Consider the following 15,950-nt stretch of genomic DNA (forward strand, 5'->3'; position numbering starts at 1 on the left):
TATTCCTAATAGAAAAACAAGCTCCAGTGATTGATGCATGCATTCATCTGCTTTTATTGCTTTTCAGTAACTACAGATAAGCTTGTGGTTAGTGTATTGATGACGTAAACAAATCATAAAATGAGCTTTAATCCACGCAGGCTTTGAAGCCCAATTTACAGAAGATTGTATATTTTCCAACATAATAAACCTCTAAAAGAGCAACTCTGTAGCCTGGTCTTGGTTATTAGTATCTAGAAGAAACTGGTGAACATGTAGAAGACGCTAACTACAGTGGAAGAAAACAGTTCATTGTGGATACAGCAGTGATGGAAAATAGCTGGAAGCTTTTACTTTACTTGAATATTGGCCTATTCTGCTACATTAGGCTTTGACTACTTTATTAAGATGGAATTATTGTGCTTTTTATGCTTTTTTTTTTTTTTTTTACATAGAACACATGATTACAGTTGATAGCCAACAATTCATAAATTACTATAATTAGCGAGAGTAAAATGCGAGCTATCAGTGATGAGAATTATATGTGATAATATACTATAATGTTTATAATGCTTCTGCCCACTACTGCTTTCCTGCCTGAATTATCTGAAGTACTGAATGAACTTCTATAAAATAATTTGACGTCTAGCAGTAAAAATCAGTAAAGTCTATTTTCCACTACTGGTTGGATTTCCATGTAACCTGATAGTCACGCGATCATGTGACCATCAGAGTCCGTTGTTGTACCATTAGTTTTGGTAACTTTTGTGTTGCCCTATCAAAGTCAAAGTCTACATTCGTTTGTTAGTGTAAAGGTTAAAATGGTGAAGGTTGGAACAGGAAACAGGCAAATATGTCACGTTGCATTTAGCTCCAAGTGATTTAAGTGCTGATTCTGAGTAATTCTCTTTGTCCTGATACTTTTAGTATAGTACTTTCACAGTGTGGTATTTGTTATTTTACCTGAGTAAAGAATCTCAGTAGGTCCTTTGTCTGCAGTGACAGCTGTAGTTACCTTGTTCACCAATACAAAATCAAACTGTATTTTTATTTAACTTCTCCATTTTTAACCTGAACACTTATTCAAAATCACATCTGGCAGGCACAAAAACTCACAGTTCAAATAGAGGCAACTTTTTAAAGATAATTAAAACTTCTTCTTACTTTGTAAGAAGAGGCTGCCAAACATTATTACCAAAAAAACCCAAAACAAAACAAATGCTCCCAGGCTTTAAATCTTTATTAGTAATCTTTTAGTATAATTTCTTCCTTTAGTTAAAAAAAAAAGGAGGGGAACTGGATGATTAATCTTAAAGATTTACACCTTAGGCTACTCCCTGCTGTAAAAACCTCCTGAAATAGTTCATCCTGCAGCTCCTGACGGGAGCTCGGGACCCTCCTGCTCCGCATCTAGGTGATAAGAACTTTGATCGCACAATCCTTCGGCGCTTTAAAGAGTTGTGTCCATTTTCTTGTAGCTCCCATAGCTCCCTCTGTTACTGGTCAGGAGAAACAATCATTGTGTCAAAGACAGACTTAGGAGTGGGCTTGTGGCTCAGTGGAAATGCTTTAATTAACTAAAGCAATGTTTAATCCAGTCCTTGGGTCAGGGGAAGAACAAATGGGCACAGCTGCAGCCCAGTGTTGCGCTCCGGGCTGGCTTCCTGCTCTGGACTGCCGTGGATTTGGAGGGAGGTCCAGTTCTTAGGAATGCTTCAATTACCTCTGAAACGTCTGAATTAGGACTAAAAACCACTTTGCTGGTCATGCTCACAGTAAGGGAATTATGGAGTTCTCTTTTGGGAAAAGGTGCTAAATCACTCTTAGTTTTGTCCCCTTGACTACCTGTGTCTTTTTTCCTGGTAGGAAATATTTGGAAGCAGCACAGTAACTAAAATTAGGTCCATTGTTACCGGTGTCAGGAACACACAGGACACTGGCGCTTTATTAAAGATGCCAAGATTTTACAATATAGAAAACAAACACTAGTATGCAGTGTATTTACTATATTCATGCTGACTTGCTTGCTTTCTGTTGGAGCACCCAGAGAAACAAGGCCAGAAGAGAGGCTGAAATGTTTCTTGCTGTCGTCTGGAGAAAAATACTCCTGTGTGTCTTTATTGGTGTTTTAATCAAGTCTAACATTTTATTGATTTCAGCAAGAGGCATTTCATAAAGCAGCGGGCCAGAGCAGGTTGGCAGTATGTACCTTCAGCTGAGCAAGCAGCAAACTTTTCTCCACGGGAATCCCGAGGCCCTGGTTCACTGCCATAAAAACTCCTGCATCCCCCCCCGCTGTTCCTCTCTCAGCACAAAGATGTTTCTGGATTGCATTTTTTTTTTTTTTTTTTTTTTTGTCTAAGGCCCTGTGCATATTTCATTGCCATAATTAACAAACACAATCAGAATTATGCCTCAAAGCCGCGAGTCTACCTGTGGCAGTGCTGTCAACCCATTGGCGCTCTGTCTTTGCTTGTCTCATTAGACTGATGACAGTTTTCATTACATTACACAGTCTATATTAACATCTCCAACCCTATCTGGGAAAATAATCAGAATCATAGCTTAAAGGATTCATTCTCTTGTGTCTTGGAACGCTGATTCACATCTCTCCCCTGCAATCAGCAGCTTAGACGGATGACTGTGCACAATATTGTCTTGCATTAATTACTGAAATACTGAAACCTCAAATGATATTACAGTTTTTAATGTCTTTACCATAATAGAGCTAACCTAACTTGATGGCTTGCTTGGATGCTTTTCACGTCCCTTGTTGCGTCACATCCTTTTTTCGCTCGCCTGGCTGCACATTCACATCAGCTAATCTAGAAATAGCACAAAAAAATGGTGTTTAGAGATTAGACTCAGCCACACAATCCACCTATTCAGAGACTAATTTGTTGGTGTTGTTATGTTGATAACAGGACTCATAAAAAGCTACTGAAAAGGCAGGATTGAGCCCTTATTAAAAGTAATCATTCCTCGTCATTCACAGCTGTTGCTGGAATAAAAGTAACAGATACAACGGGCTGTTAATGGTATGAGTCACCATAAGGCTTTTGTTTACAGAATAGTTACTGGGCTAAAGATAAACTCAGCTATTCTCAAATACTCATTTTTTTTTTTCCAGGTAGCAATTTTCTCTGAATAAAGCCGCAGTTTTCTGTTTTTCTTATTTTGTTTTTTTGTTTTTTTACATGAAGGAACTCATGTGGATATGATTTTCAGCCTTTCTACATGGGTGAGCCGTGGAAATGTCAGACGTTCTTAAACAGAAGTATTCCAGAAAGTATTGATTTGCATGAAATTTTGGAAAGGCAGCCGTTCCTCAGAAGATAAAACTTCCTGACTTTGGTGAACCACCAAGAGGTTAATATTTTGGGATTTTGGTGAAGTATCTGTTATGCATGATGTATGGAGAACACATCCAAACAACTCTGGCGATCTCTTGACTTGTCATCAGGCGTCATAGTGAATTAGAGGAGAAGACTGATGGCACTACTCACATCTGTACATTAAATGAAATTATAGTCAGCAGGTTGACTTGAAGCGGAGGGAAGCAGCTCCACGAGCTCCATCCAAAAGCCCAGTTCTGCCCACATTCACCTCTTTAAGTGTCTCTAAATAACATATTCTGTCAAAGCCAGAGAGAATTAACTTCATTTTAAGCCTGACTCTTGGTGTAGCTTTAGCCTTCCCTCTGCTAAGCTAACTGGGCTCTGATGTGGGTCTATATTCTGATCCACACAGAATCCTAACCCAGGACGTATTGCTCAAACCAATAAATATAACAGTGCATACACAAATTAAATAAATACCTGCATTTTGTATTTGTGTTCAGCAAATGTTAGCATGGTAACCAGTTGAGTGACCGTGACATTTTTTCTCATTGTGAGCACAGTGTTTGTTTGGTTGGTTTCTCTGATATCCAGAATATCTGCAGTTGTGTTGTGAGTACCTGACCTGAGCTGATTGCTGCTTACCTGTGGTGTACAAAATGTTCCTCCAACCATTATTTTCTGTGTTAATATGGTGGCCAGCAGCAGGCTGATTTTTCTCGACCATTCTACTTCAAACTAGATTGCATACATCTGCTGAAGAGACTGCCCAGTCAGGCCTTAGCACAGGCTCTGAGCTGCTATTATACAGTTGACAAACAGTTGGACTTAGTAAAACAGCTGAGAGTTGCGTACCTTGTTGAGGGGTGCATTAATAGTAGTCTCGGTTTGACGTTATTTAACCGGGTTGAATGTGGAGGAGGAATAAACAGGTTTAAAAGCAGATGAGAGGAGCTGTGCTGTGCGATTAGTGCAACACATGCACATATATACCACAACCAGAGGATTTCTCTGAGATTAAAGAATCAACTATTTTTATCCCCGTTCCCCAGAGCCAACCTTACCTATGTTTGATGCAGATTTGGGGTGAATAATATTCCCGATTATAATGAAGTGGTGGCTGTTTGAAGTTTCTCCCTGGCTGTTTTGATGAAATGAATTCCATACGGTACCTCCAACACATTTTATGGGACTCTCTCCCTCGCTTTGTGTTTTCAGTGATTGAACCGCCTAAGGAGGGAGATTTTAAACCCATTCATTCTGCTTCCTTTATCAGTAATGCTATACAAGTGCTGTCTCACTGAAGCACAGGCGACACTACATCATGAGATGAATTCTTCTTTTTGGTGAATGATTTACGGGGACTTCATGCTGGATTGGTGGTGGACCAATCTGTGATGTTTTGAAAATACAGGATATTCATACCAACAGTAGCTGGAGTAGCTCAAAAGAGGAAAGCCAGTAAGTAAAACTTTTACTATGACAGGTGAATGTTTTCATCTGTGAGTTTGCCCCCAAAAGCTTCTCTAGGGGCTCTGCGCTGTGGCTGCACTCTGCTGCTTCCAGTGCAAGGACTACACTACGTGCACTGAATGTATAAATGTGCGTGCGTGCGTGCGTGCATGTGTGTGTGTGTGTGTGGAGAGGTGGGGTGGGGTGGGATTTTGGGGGTGGCAGAGTAGAAAGACATTCAGCATTTGCATTGTGCAAATTATTCTATTTTTAATTACATCCCACATTTTGACATTAATAAATCATTACCTCATTGATTTTGGGACATTTGGGTAATTACTGTAAACAAATGAGACAGTCACTGAGTGGCCTGTCAGCTTCTGCAATGCATTTTACAGTGTGTGTTTGTGGTGTTGAGCCAGAAATCAAACCAACACAATGATTTATTTAAAGAACATTTTAGTGCACTTAAACAAAGGGGGGACTGACCGCGCAGCCCTCCCCTCTAAGGCAAAAACTGTAGTGTCTGTTCACAATAATGATACCATTGTACAGCATACCACTGTTTTAACTGTCTGATTTCTACATAATTCAGCTTTTAAGGTACTCAATAACGTCAGCATTGGCATTTTGCTCTCACTGGATCGAGGTTTAAGTATACAAATATTTATGTAGCTTTTTTCAGCTGCTCTTTTATTCACATGGAGGCGCCACAGCAGATGGTTCCCCCGTATTTGATGTTACACCGGATGCCCTTTCTGACGCAACCCTCCCAGGGATTTACGTCTCCTCGCGGTCCAGAACCTGGGAGCTTTTGCATATTAGGCAAATGAATTAACCAAGCTAAGTATGAAAATAGTCATCTACAATGGCAACGGTGATTAAAAACTACTGTGTTTTGTCCTGTGTCTCTATGCTCTCTTCCCCTCACGCTTCCAGCCATTTGTGGCAGATGGCTGCCCCTCCTTGAGCCTAACTTTTAGGTTTTTTTTCCTGTTAAAAGGGTGTTTTTCCTTCCCACTGTTGCCTCGTGCTTTCCCATAGGGGATCAGCTGATTTCAGTTTTTTTCTGCCTAATACTCAATTAAAATAAAGCACCTTGAAGCCGCTATTGTTATGATTTGGCATGATATAAACAGAATAGAATACTGAAAATATAAGCTAAGTATAACCAACACAGAAATCACAGGAGAATAGTAAAATTAATGTGAAAAAAAAAATATTCCTAATCAGTGAGTCGTGAAAACATTTAGTCTGGGTCAAGTGATTTTCACAGTTTGCTAAGAGTCACAACAGCTCATTTCACTAGTAAAACCTGCACTCTGTGTGTGTGTGTGTGTGTGTGTGTGTGTGTGTGTGTGTGTGTGTGTGTGTGTGTCACTAATAGGGTCATTCTGTGTCCCGTTAAAGTGTGATGTCAAATTTCAGTGTCTTCTACATCCTTTCATATGTACCGTGCCATTTCGTGTTTATTTTTATACAAATGTTGTAGTATAGTTTTCTAATCTTAGCAACATCTTTGTGAATGTGACCTGCATCAGTGACGTAACCTTTTATTTTTTTTTAGATGTGTTTGAAAAGGTTCTTTGAAGCACTGTAGCGTTCAAAGAGAGCTCATGCTCATATAATACTTGAAGGGGTACATATACAACATGCATTCATGAGAACATGAGTTCCTAGAATCATCAAGGCTACTAAAAGCATCATCACATAAGGTATCACAAGAAGGTGTTCTGCTGAATGGAGCTGCAGCCTTGGACTGATGGTTTCACTGAAATAGTCCAAGGACTGAATGTACCAGTAAAAGAATAAAAAGAGAGAACAAGAAATTTCTCTGAGGAACTCCAGGAAATGGGTCTTGTAGGCATACAAGAAAGTTAAAATGCAGCATGGGGACGTCACAATGCAGAATGACCATGGTAAAAAAATATATATCTATCAAAAAGAGCTGTGTTTTAGATGACATAATATTCATTTCATGGTGTGGATTCTGAGAGATGCTGCTACTTAGAATGGCAATAACTGACAAAAAGCATCATTTCCAAGTAATTTACTCTTAAAGAGAAACTGCATATAGTTTTTGTACTATGTTCATATTTATCATTTTTGAAATTCTGAATTTGGCAATGTAATTAATAATTATGCATAAGATTTGTTAATTTGTCTTGGATTTAAAACCTTGGTCGCACCCGGTTTTCTTGCAAAGGTAAACTTTGTTTCATGCATTGACCTTCCTCACTGAGACAGCTGCTGTGTCAAGTGTAAGAAGCGTAACACAAGCTAGTGTAAAGGGTAGCAACATAAGAACAAAATGTTAATGGTTTTGCAAAGATAAGCCTCTTCCAGTCTCCAGGAAGTCAAACAAGTGGCTCAGTACAACAGTTCAATAACACTGCAGAGCAACCGCTAATATTCACTACAGAACACAGAGAACCAGTGAGAAACCACGAGCGAGCAGATACAGAAACACACCGAGCTGCAAGTGACCACCAGCATGCGATCCCAGGGCTGCTCAGAGACAATAAGTCTCGGCATGTAAGTGATTACAGATAGGAGAGGCACAGAGGCAAGCTGCTCACATTAAACCCCAGCTGCCATGGCTTGACAGATTAGGTGCACTTTTAAAAACAGGTGCACAGATTGTTGCACCTCGATCAGACCGGGCAGTGTTCCAATCAGTCATGATACTGTGCTGGATAAAGAATGAAGACTGGAGCACAGGACAGCAGCACTGGTCCAATCTATGAGGATGACAGGCTACATGTGAGATGATCGTGGCATGAACCAGAGTCAAATTGGGTTAAGAAGGGGAGAAAAGGTGATGCATGGCTACTACGCTCTGTAGCAGTTAAGTATAAACCACAATGAAGAGCAGAGCTCCAGCCATGTTCTCACATTCCACCAAATCCCACCAGCACCCACACAGGGACTCTCTCATAAATGTTCTTCTTGTAATGGCCTGCCTTTCTAGCAGCTAGTTTGCTCCTGTGCTGCCTTTTTTTTTTTTTTAATATCTCAGGAGGGAGTAGCAGATTTTGAGGATGTCGTTAAACAGACAGTATGACAGTGTGAAGGTGGAGTACAGGTTCATCACACCATAAAGGAAAGGCAGGAATAAAATATTCACCATTACATGATTTAATCTAGTAACAGACATACCGTAGGCACACGAGTTAGACATAAAACATTCTGATTTAATTCAGTGTGACTTACATTTGAGGGTCCTAATCTCTGATGGCCATCATGAATGAGTTATTATCATCTGCAGAAAAATCTAATTAAACAAAATAAACACTTCAAGCCTGAGAACGGTCACATAAGTTCTCTTTGGAATACCAGTCCAGTGATAGCTGCGTGATGGGAACACTGCAAACAGGATGCAACCATCCATTTTCTTAACTGCTGATCACGTTCAGGGTCACGGGGTGGGGGTCGATTCAAGCTGTCACAGGACTCCAGGGTGCACCCTGGACAGATTTAATTGTCCCAGCTGTCCAGAATGGAAATAAATACAGGGAGTAAAAAAATAACTAGTAATTTACATTAGAGCAGCACATTTATAGCTTTTTATCTAAAAACGTGCTGTTTAAGGGTAAAAAGCTTGTCAGAGAGCATTGGAGCCCTGTTGTAGTACTGCTATGCATATGGCCTGTGCATTGGTTTAGCAACATTATGCTTTCAGAGACAAGTACAAATGCTCAATGAGCTGATTGAAATAATAATGAAGTCGAAGGAATAGCATTCCTTCCTGCACATAACCAGTTAGTGATCCACTCATCTACTCACTGTGGCTGTAGTATTATAGTGGTGTCGGTGAATAATAACTGACCAGAGCAGATTATGGTACAGTCACAAAAGGGAAAAAAAAATCCACCCAGAATGGAGCTTAATATAGCTAAGATACACGATGCATGCTCCGGTGGGACATGCATATAAACATAAAGCACCCCATCGCTGGACGCATTCAGTCACGTTACATGCAGTATATTTGAGCTTTAGAGACGGATGGACCTGTGGACCATGAAATGCACGGGGCTGAAAAGCATGAAATAAGTTCTGAGCATTATCAGGTGGAGACATGCACATGGCTGCAGAGGTGTAGATTCATGCACACTTTATTAAGCTTAAACCTGTGCGTTCCTCTGTGGAGATGACTGTTTATTGGTGGCCCACCGCATATAGGACGACGTTTGGGGTCGCGGTAAGTTCATCCTCGGCAAATTAGGGAAACTATTTACTTCAAGGAGTGCCTTTAGCAGAGATAAGCAGAAATGGCTTTGAAGTCTTAGGCAGTGGATCAACATAAGAAATACAGCAGAATAATGAAGGTGTCTCCAGGTAAAGAGGGTCTTTTTTTCTGGTTGTTTGGATTAAACATACCTTGAAGGGGAACAGGTTTGAAATTATGTATTTCATGTAACACTGTAATTACCTTTTAAGTCATCTGCAGCCTAATGTTCTGATACTGCAGCTAACATTTCACACAAGCGATGATCTTGGTCAGAGTGCTTCCACCTTTACATTTTTCAGTTAATACGCTGCACATGGCTGCTGCAGAACACAGTCCTATTTTTTTTTCTAAAATGTCAGCGCTGAAGAAAAACTACTTGCCTTTAAGATTGACACCCATGGTATTTCAAAGCTAGATGTCATATTTTGAAAAGTGTTTTACAGTCATTAGTCATAAAATGAAGAGTTCTCAGACATTTTAAGAAGAAAATATCTTTATGATTAACATAATGCTGGGAAAAAACTGAATAGTTGCTAAAGGAAGCAATTAGTTTATGTTGCTGTAGCAAAAATTAGGAGCTCCTCCTCAGCGTGACAGATGATGACTAGATTCCACCACGTCCGTTCTGCTGATCCGTTGTGACATCTCGCTCAGTGGCTGTCTGGTTCTCTTCCGCATGGTCCTGAATGTCAATCCGCTGAGCTCCCCCACACTCAGACAGTAGCTACCAGTAATGCCGCACTAATTAGCCAACCCTCTCAAGTGGCCAAGCCCTCCCAGTGGCATCCGTGCCAAACAGAATTATTAAAGAAGAGGGAGGAGGAGCCGCATCCACTCTGCAGAGGAGCAAAACATCCAGTTTCAGTTTAGCATTCACTTCGTCACCCTGTGGCAGGGGGAGCCAAGGCTGTCATCAATATTAACACCTAGATACATCCGTCGCTGTAATGCATTTTTTTTTTCTGCTGCACCCCAACCTAATGAAAATTTCATGTGAATCACATAATTATAATTCCTTATTCAAATGAGCGCTGTCTAAGTAGTGGAGATGATTTGTGGCTCAGTGACTAAAAGCTGTTGTGTAGATGCTGATGCTGTTTTATAGTTTAGTCAAAGCAGTGTGTGTGTGTGTGTGTGTGTGTGTGTGTGTGTGTGTGTGTGTGTGTGTGTACATACTGTATATATACATCTGTGTTGGCAGGAGGTATGGTATATTGTTCCAGGACTTGTAACAAAGCTGCCTAGTTTATAAATAGATTAATTTTCTACATCGCTAATTTTTTAATTTAATTATCACTCCCTCCTCTACTCTGCAGCTTTTGGCCTTCCTCACCCTCGGCTTTGATGGCTTATTTTCTGATTTGTTTATAAATTTATTAATTTATTTACTTCCCCACCCCCACCCCCACCCAATTCAATTTTAGCTGACATTTCTTGTCGAGATGCGAAGGATGACCTTTGAAAACAGAACACTTCCTTCGGAGATGTGAAAGAGGTCTCACTCTGTGCTCAGAAGACGCTCCTCCTCTCCTCCTGTCTACTTGTCTATATGCAATCACATAACAAACAAACTAATTTGTTACTTAATAGAAAAGCTCATGAGTATTAATAATTATAACACGAGCTGCTTTTTACAAATATTTACTAGCCACATTGTAGTTCCATATATACATAAAAGAGTGCACATTTTTTGTTATTATAAATTACATTTCAATCAAAGAAGAATCGTGGAGACAAATTAATTTAACTTCTTTGCTCAGTCTGTTAAATTTCCACCTACATGCAGACATTTATCTTAGCTTAAAGTCAAGAACAGAAACAGGGGAACATTTACCCTGGTGCTCACACACAAAGAAAGAGAAACAGCCTACCAACTCCACTAAAGCTTTTTAATCTTTTTGCACTTTTACACTTGCTGAACTAAGCTAACTGTATACACACATGCCACACAGTTGTTCCAATTTCTCAAAATGTCAAACTTCTGCACAAAAGTGGCATCATTAAAAATAATTCCCCTGTGTTTTAGCACCCTATACTGTCATAGTTTGATAGCTTCAGTCTGGTTTCTGTCTGTCTATATGGACCATCTATGTGGTTATTAGTGGTGGGAATAAAATTGGATATCAATGGCCGTATATTTTATCTTAAGGTGAAGAAGAAGAAATTCATAACTAAATGTGAAAATGTGAGGTACAGACAGCTGGTGGAAACAAATCAGGGACATAATCAATGACATTTACTAATTATTCAAAAAAAGTAGTAATAATATCACACACTGACTCCACAGTGCAGTAAATCAATGCACAGTTCCTGCTGTTTTATTTTTTGGGGGCATTTTTTCTATGGCAAAATCATTGTATGAGGGTCCCATCGTAACCTTGCACGTTTTCCACAGTGTTAACCTTGAAGTGACTGAGTGCGTCATGGTCCTACAGCCCTCCTGTGTTGGCTCACCCATTCTATCTGCCTCCCCTCCTTGCTTTCTCTATTTTTCTGTGTGTGTGTGTGTGTGTGTGTGTGTGTGTGTGTGTGTGTGTGTGTGTGTGTGTGTGTGTGTGTGTTTTAGAGGCGGGTCCTCCCTTCGGTCCCGCACACCTGGAATTCATGAACTCACCTGTGGGTGATCGTCTAATTGCTGCTTGGCTGTTTAACTTGAAGGAGGACCTTCAGTCAGCACCAGATTGTTAAACTGGAAACAGAATCCAGCTCTGTCCGAGTGAGTTACCGAGAGAGTAACCCCTGTTCACAGTTTTGTCTGTGGACTTGTCTGAACTGAAGCCTAGGATCTACTAACTGGAAATTCTTCTGCTGTCTAACTTTGCTCTTGCTTCACTGTAAATAAACTTGTGCACTGTTATTCCAAGTCTGTGTCCCGAGTTCAATCTGCTCCAAAGACTCTGACAGAATGATCCAGCCAAACAATGGACTCTTAGCCCTCCAAGAAGCTCAGCTGGACAGTCATGAGCGTATGCTTCGGCACCTCTCTGGTCAACAGGACGCTATGAATGAAAAGCTCACTGAATTCAGTGGTGTGTTTACTTCCTCTGCTTCTCAACATGTTCGCTCCACTAACCCTTCACCTGTTGTTTCCCAGCCTAAGCCTAAGGCTTCGCCGCCTCCGCCTCCCTAGCCTCGGAGAGAGCTCTCCCCACACCCAAGATATTTTCTGATGAGTTCAGAACTCTGATGAGTTCTGATGAGACTGGTAGATTCCTAATGTTTTGGTTTTCAGATAACAGAACTGAACATATGCATCAGATATTGCAAAGATTTCGTTTCTGGTGGAGCTGCAGTGGGGACGTTTTCTGAGTGTCACCTGGGAGAGAGAGTCTCTGGTCAGGAATGCCCAGAAACATGAACCCCCCCCCCAAACATCTGTTCACAAATCATCCATTGGGCACATATCTCTAAGTTACCTGCCATGCAGGTAAGAATCACCATCCTCCACCACAACATGTATCCGTTGTTGGTTGATCACACCTTCCACCTTCATGGAATACCCCAAGACATCATCTCTGACTGGGGCCCTCAATTCTCGAGCTCTGTTCTATCCTCAGTGCTCAGGTTAGTCTATCTACTGGTTTCCATCCCCAGACTAACTGAGCAAGCCGAGCAAACCAATTGAAGCGGCCAACCAATCTACCTGGAGCATGCGGTTTACCTGGATTGAGTACGCCTGTAACACCATGACCTTCTCCACCACTGGTGTCTCCTTTCAAGGCACCCCTGGGCTACCAACCACCACTTTTGTCTGCAACTGAAGGTGAGGTTTCTGTTCCATCTGCGTCACTGTCGCTGGGTTTGGAAGGCAACCCGAGCTGCCCGTTTGAGGACCAAGGAACAGAATAAGTGTTTGGCAGCCTGCCGTTTGGACTCAAGCCCCAAACTACTTGCCAAGTCAGAGGGTTTGGTTGTCCACAAAACACGTTCCTTTAAGTACTGAGTCTAAAAAACTCTTAATTCCATCTGTCCATTTGAGATTGAGGTCCTGATTAACTGTGTCTGTCTGTTTGAAGCTGCTCTGGAACTTAAAGATTCATAATGTCTTTCTTTCATGTGTCTCAACCAAAGCCTAATCTTTCCAGTCCTCTGTGCCAGTACATTTATATTAGTACACTGTAATACTTAATTTACCTAAACATATCTTAAACTTGAAATAGTGAACGTCACAAATGGCTCCCCTTGGTCATTTTAGTCACGAAAATCACTTCACAGGGGTAATATCACTGAATAAAGGGGATGCAGCATTTCAGTTTCAGTATTATTCTAACAAAGTTCTGCAAATGGTATGATTTTATATATTTTTAGAAAAATGTAAAAGACTGTTCTCCTAAATCATGAAATTGTTTAAGGATCATTGCTGGTGAAGGCTGCCTTTGCTGTCTGGCTTCTTGGGCTAGGGGGTGGGTCCATCATGAAATCATTTTTCTGTGGCTAACAATGATTAAGTTTTCCATTTGGGGTTAACTGCTTTTTTTTTGTAGGACATAAAATAAGCAACAAAATATACTGTGGTTGAATACGAGTCTATTTTGAGGGAGACATCTTTGCTTGTTTGTTTGGAGTTCTCGGGTATTGTGTACTTAGTGTGTTTAGATTATAAGGTCTTTGGTCTGATGTATGGCTGCTGCAGTTGTCATTTGACATGTGCCTATTTGGAGATCTGTGGTCTAAATGTGTGTCTATTTCGGGGTGTGTGATTTGATGCAAGACTTGAGGAGGCCTGCTCTACATCAGCTAATGAGCTGCTGTTTGCTCGCCCACCTTTTGCCTCTCTCGCTGGCTCGCTCTCCTTGTAATGTATTCTTTCAGTGCATAATACAACCCCTTTGGGAACACAGGTTTCCTTTTGGAGATGAAATTTCATGCAACATCTTTACATATTCTGCCACACAACCCCACCCCACCCCCCCATTCAGAGCATTCACATCAGCGTTCGTTTCAAGTGTGTTTAACCAATGCGTGTGTGTTAATGCAGATGTAAATTTGTGAGCATTTTTTTTTTAAAATCTGCAAGTGTGTGTGATTGTGTGATATCACAGGAAATAAGTCAGACTTGCAACATCCTTAGCTCCCTGTTGCTATAGTGACACGTCTGGATACAGGAGCATCTAATGTCTTCCATACAAATTAACATATTAGACTGTGTGTGTGAGAAAATGCTAAACTGCATACTGTATTGCATATTTTTGGCATTTTTTAAGCTTTTTTATGACGTTGCATGTTGGAATTTAACATGCTTAAATTATATATCACGCTGTTTATACAAGTCACATATTTTTATTTTACATATTTTTTGATGCTCTTATGCTCTGCATTGTTATTCATAATGTTATTCTTAAATGTAAATAACATTTTTAGTAAGTAAAAATGAATCTTTTTGATATGCAACCTGTTATCTATTTGCTGGATTGTGTTTTCAGTTGTTCAGTAGATGTATTAGAAATTATATCATGTCATTTCCTGTGGCTGAATAGAGGACTTTCTGCTCCTCTTATAGATGCTCTTACTGTGATATCAGTTCAAAGTAGCAATAATGATGAAATGTATCAAATGTCACTGAGTGGAATTTCAGTGTATTTTATTTGAAACTACAATTAAATTATATTTACCTACAAATACTTAAAAATAGGTACACTAGAATAAGGAGGTAACAAGTCAGGTTTTTACAGGAAACAAAGAAATACTTAAATTTACATACAGTATAATGAATATGTAAGTAATTTTAAGTATTGCATAACTGGGTATTTTACAGGAAAGGAGACAAATTATACTGTAAGTAAGTACTACATAATATTTTGGTAATTTTGTGTACTTACATTGTAAGTACACTGTATTTTTGGAGGGGGAGTCGGTTATCCTTGCCTAACTTCCAGGTAGGAAAGGAGACACCCCTTAAAGTGTGAAAGTGTAGTGGAATTATGACATAAGATGGGGAAAATTTGTTTGCTTTTCTGCAAAATTACCATAAAATTTCACACTACTTAAAATTACTTCCAGTATAATTTATCTTGTTTCATGTAAAAACCTGACTTGTTAACACCCCCCCCCCTCCCCATTCTGAGTGTACCTGCCTTTAAGTATTTTTAGGTAACTATAATTCATTTGTAATTTAAAATAAAATGATTGAAATTCCATGTAATTACAGGGAATTATGCCCTTAGTCATTGGCCATATTATAGAGTATTACTTTATTAATAAATGCATTCATAGATGCCCGATGTTCATATTTAAACTAATTCAAGGTTCTGGTCAAATCACTTTTAAGTCTCTGCTTGTTTGCTATTGAATTTAATGGCTTCCTAAGCCAGAGGGTTTCCTTAAGTCAATTGAATTATTTGACTTGAAAGCGGTCAACTTACTTTTATTGAGTTGGCTGAGGCCTGAAGCTCCACTCAGCCAGGGCTCTTCCCTTTTCTTTGTCAATAGTAGTTAGCCTTGTTTTCATCCATTAATACAGGCACGTGTATTTTCATTGAAATTAGCTCATTTAATTTTGTTTTACAAAATTGTGGCTTTGTTAATTGGAGAAGATATTCAAACCTCTTCAGGGTTTTTGCAGACTTACAGATCTAATTTTAAACGAATAAACAAGTTTTCCCGTTAATTTACACTCAGCAACCAATAATGACAAAGTGAAAATGTGATTTTTGCACATTTATACTAACTAAAAACTGGAACTTCTCACTTTCAGTATTCAGAAAATATTTGGCCCTCCAGGTTATGGTCAGGGGCATCCTGTTTGATGAATTGGACTACTTAGAAAGCCTTACACACTCGTGTGCGCGCGCGCGCGTGTGTGTGTGTGTGTGTGTGTGTGTGTGTGTGTGTGTGTGTGTGTATTTATAAGCCACTTCGACTTCCAAACGTCATTTAAAAGTCTCTGTGAGCACAAACGAGAAGCCTCTGGTCTGATGAGGCAGAACTCTAAGCTCTGTGTCTGGTGAACA

At 39.9% G+C, this 15,950-nt stretch overlaps 1 protein-coding gene across 1 annotated transcript in view; it reads left to right on the top strand.

The window, feature by feature from the left end:
- ntrk3b (neurotrophic tyrosine kinase, receptor, type 3b) overlaps positions 1–15,950 on the top strand; it is a 230,823-nt gene that overhangs the window by 79,303 nt on the left and 135,570 nt on the right. The window lies entirely within an intron of this gene.

This window comes from Archocentrus centrarchus, chromosome 3 (genome assembly GCF_007364275.1).
Source record: "Archocentrus centrarchus isolate MPI-CPG fArcCen1 chromosome 3, fArcCen1, whole genome shotgun sequence".
In the NCBI taxonomy this organism is placed as follows: Eukaryota; Metazoa; Chordata; class Actinopteri; order Cichliformes; family Cichlidae; genus Archocentrus; species Archocentrus centrarchus.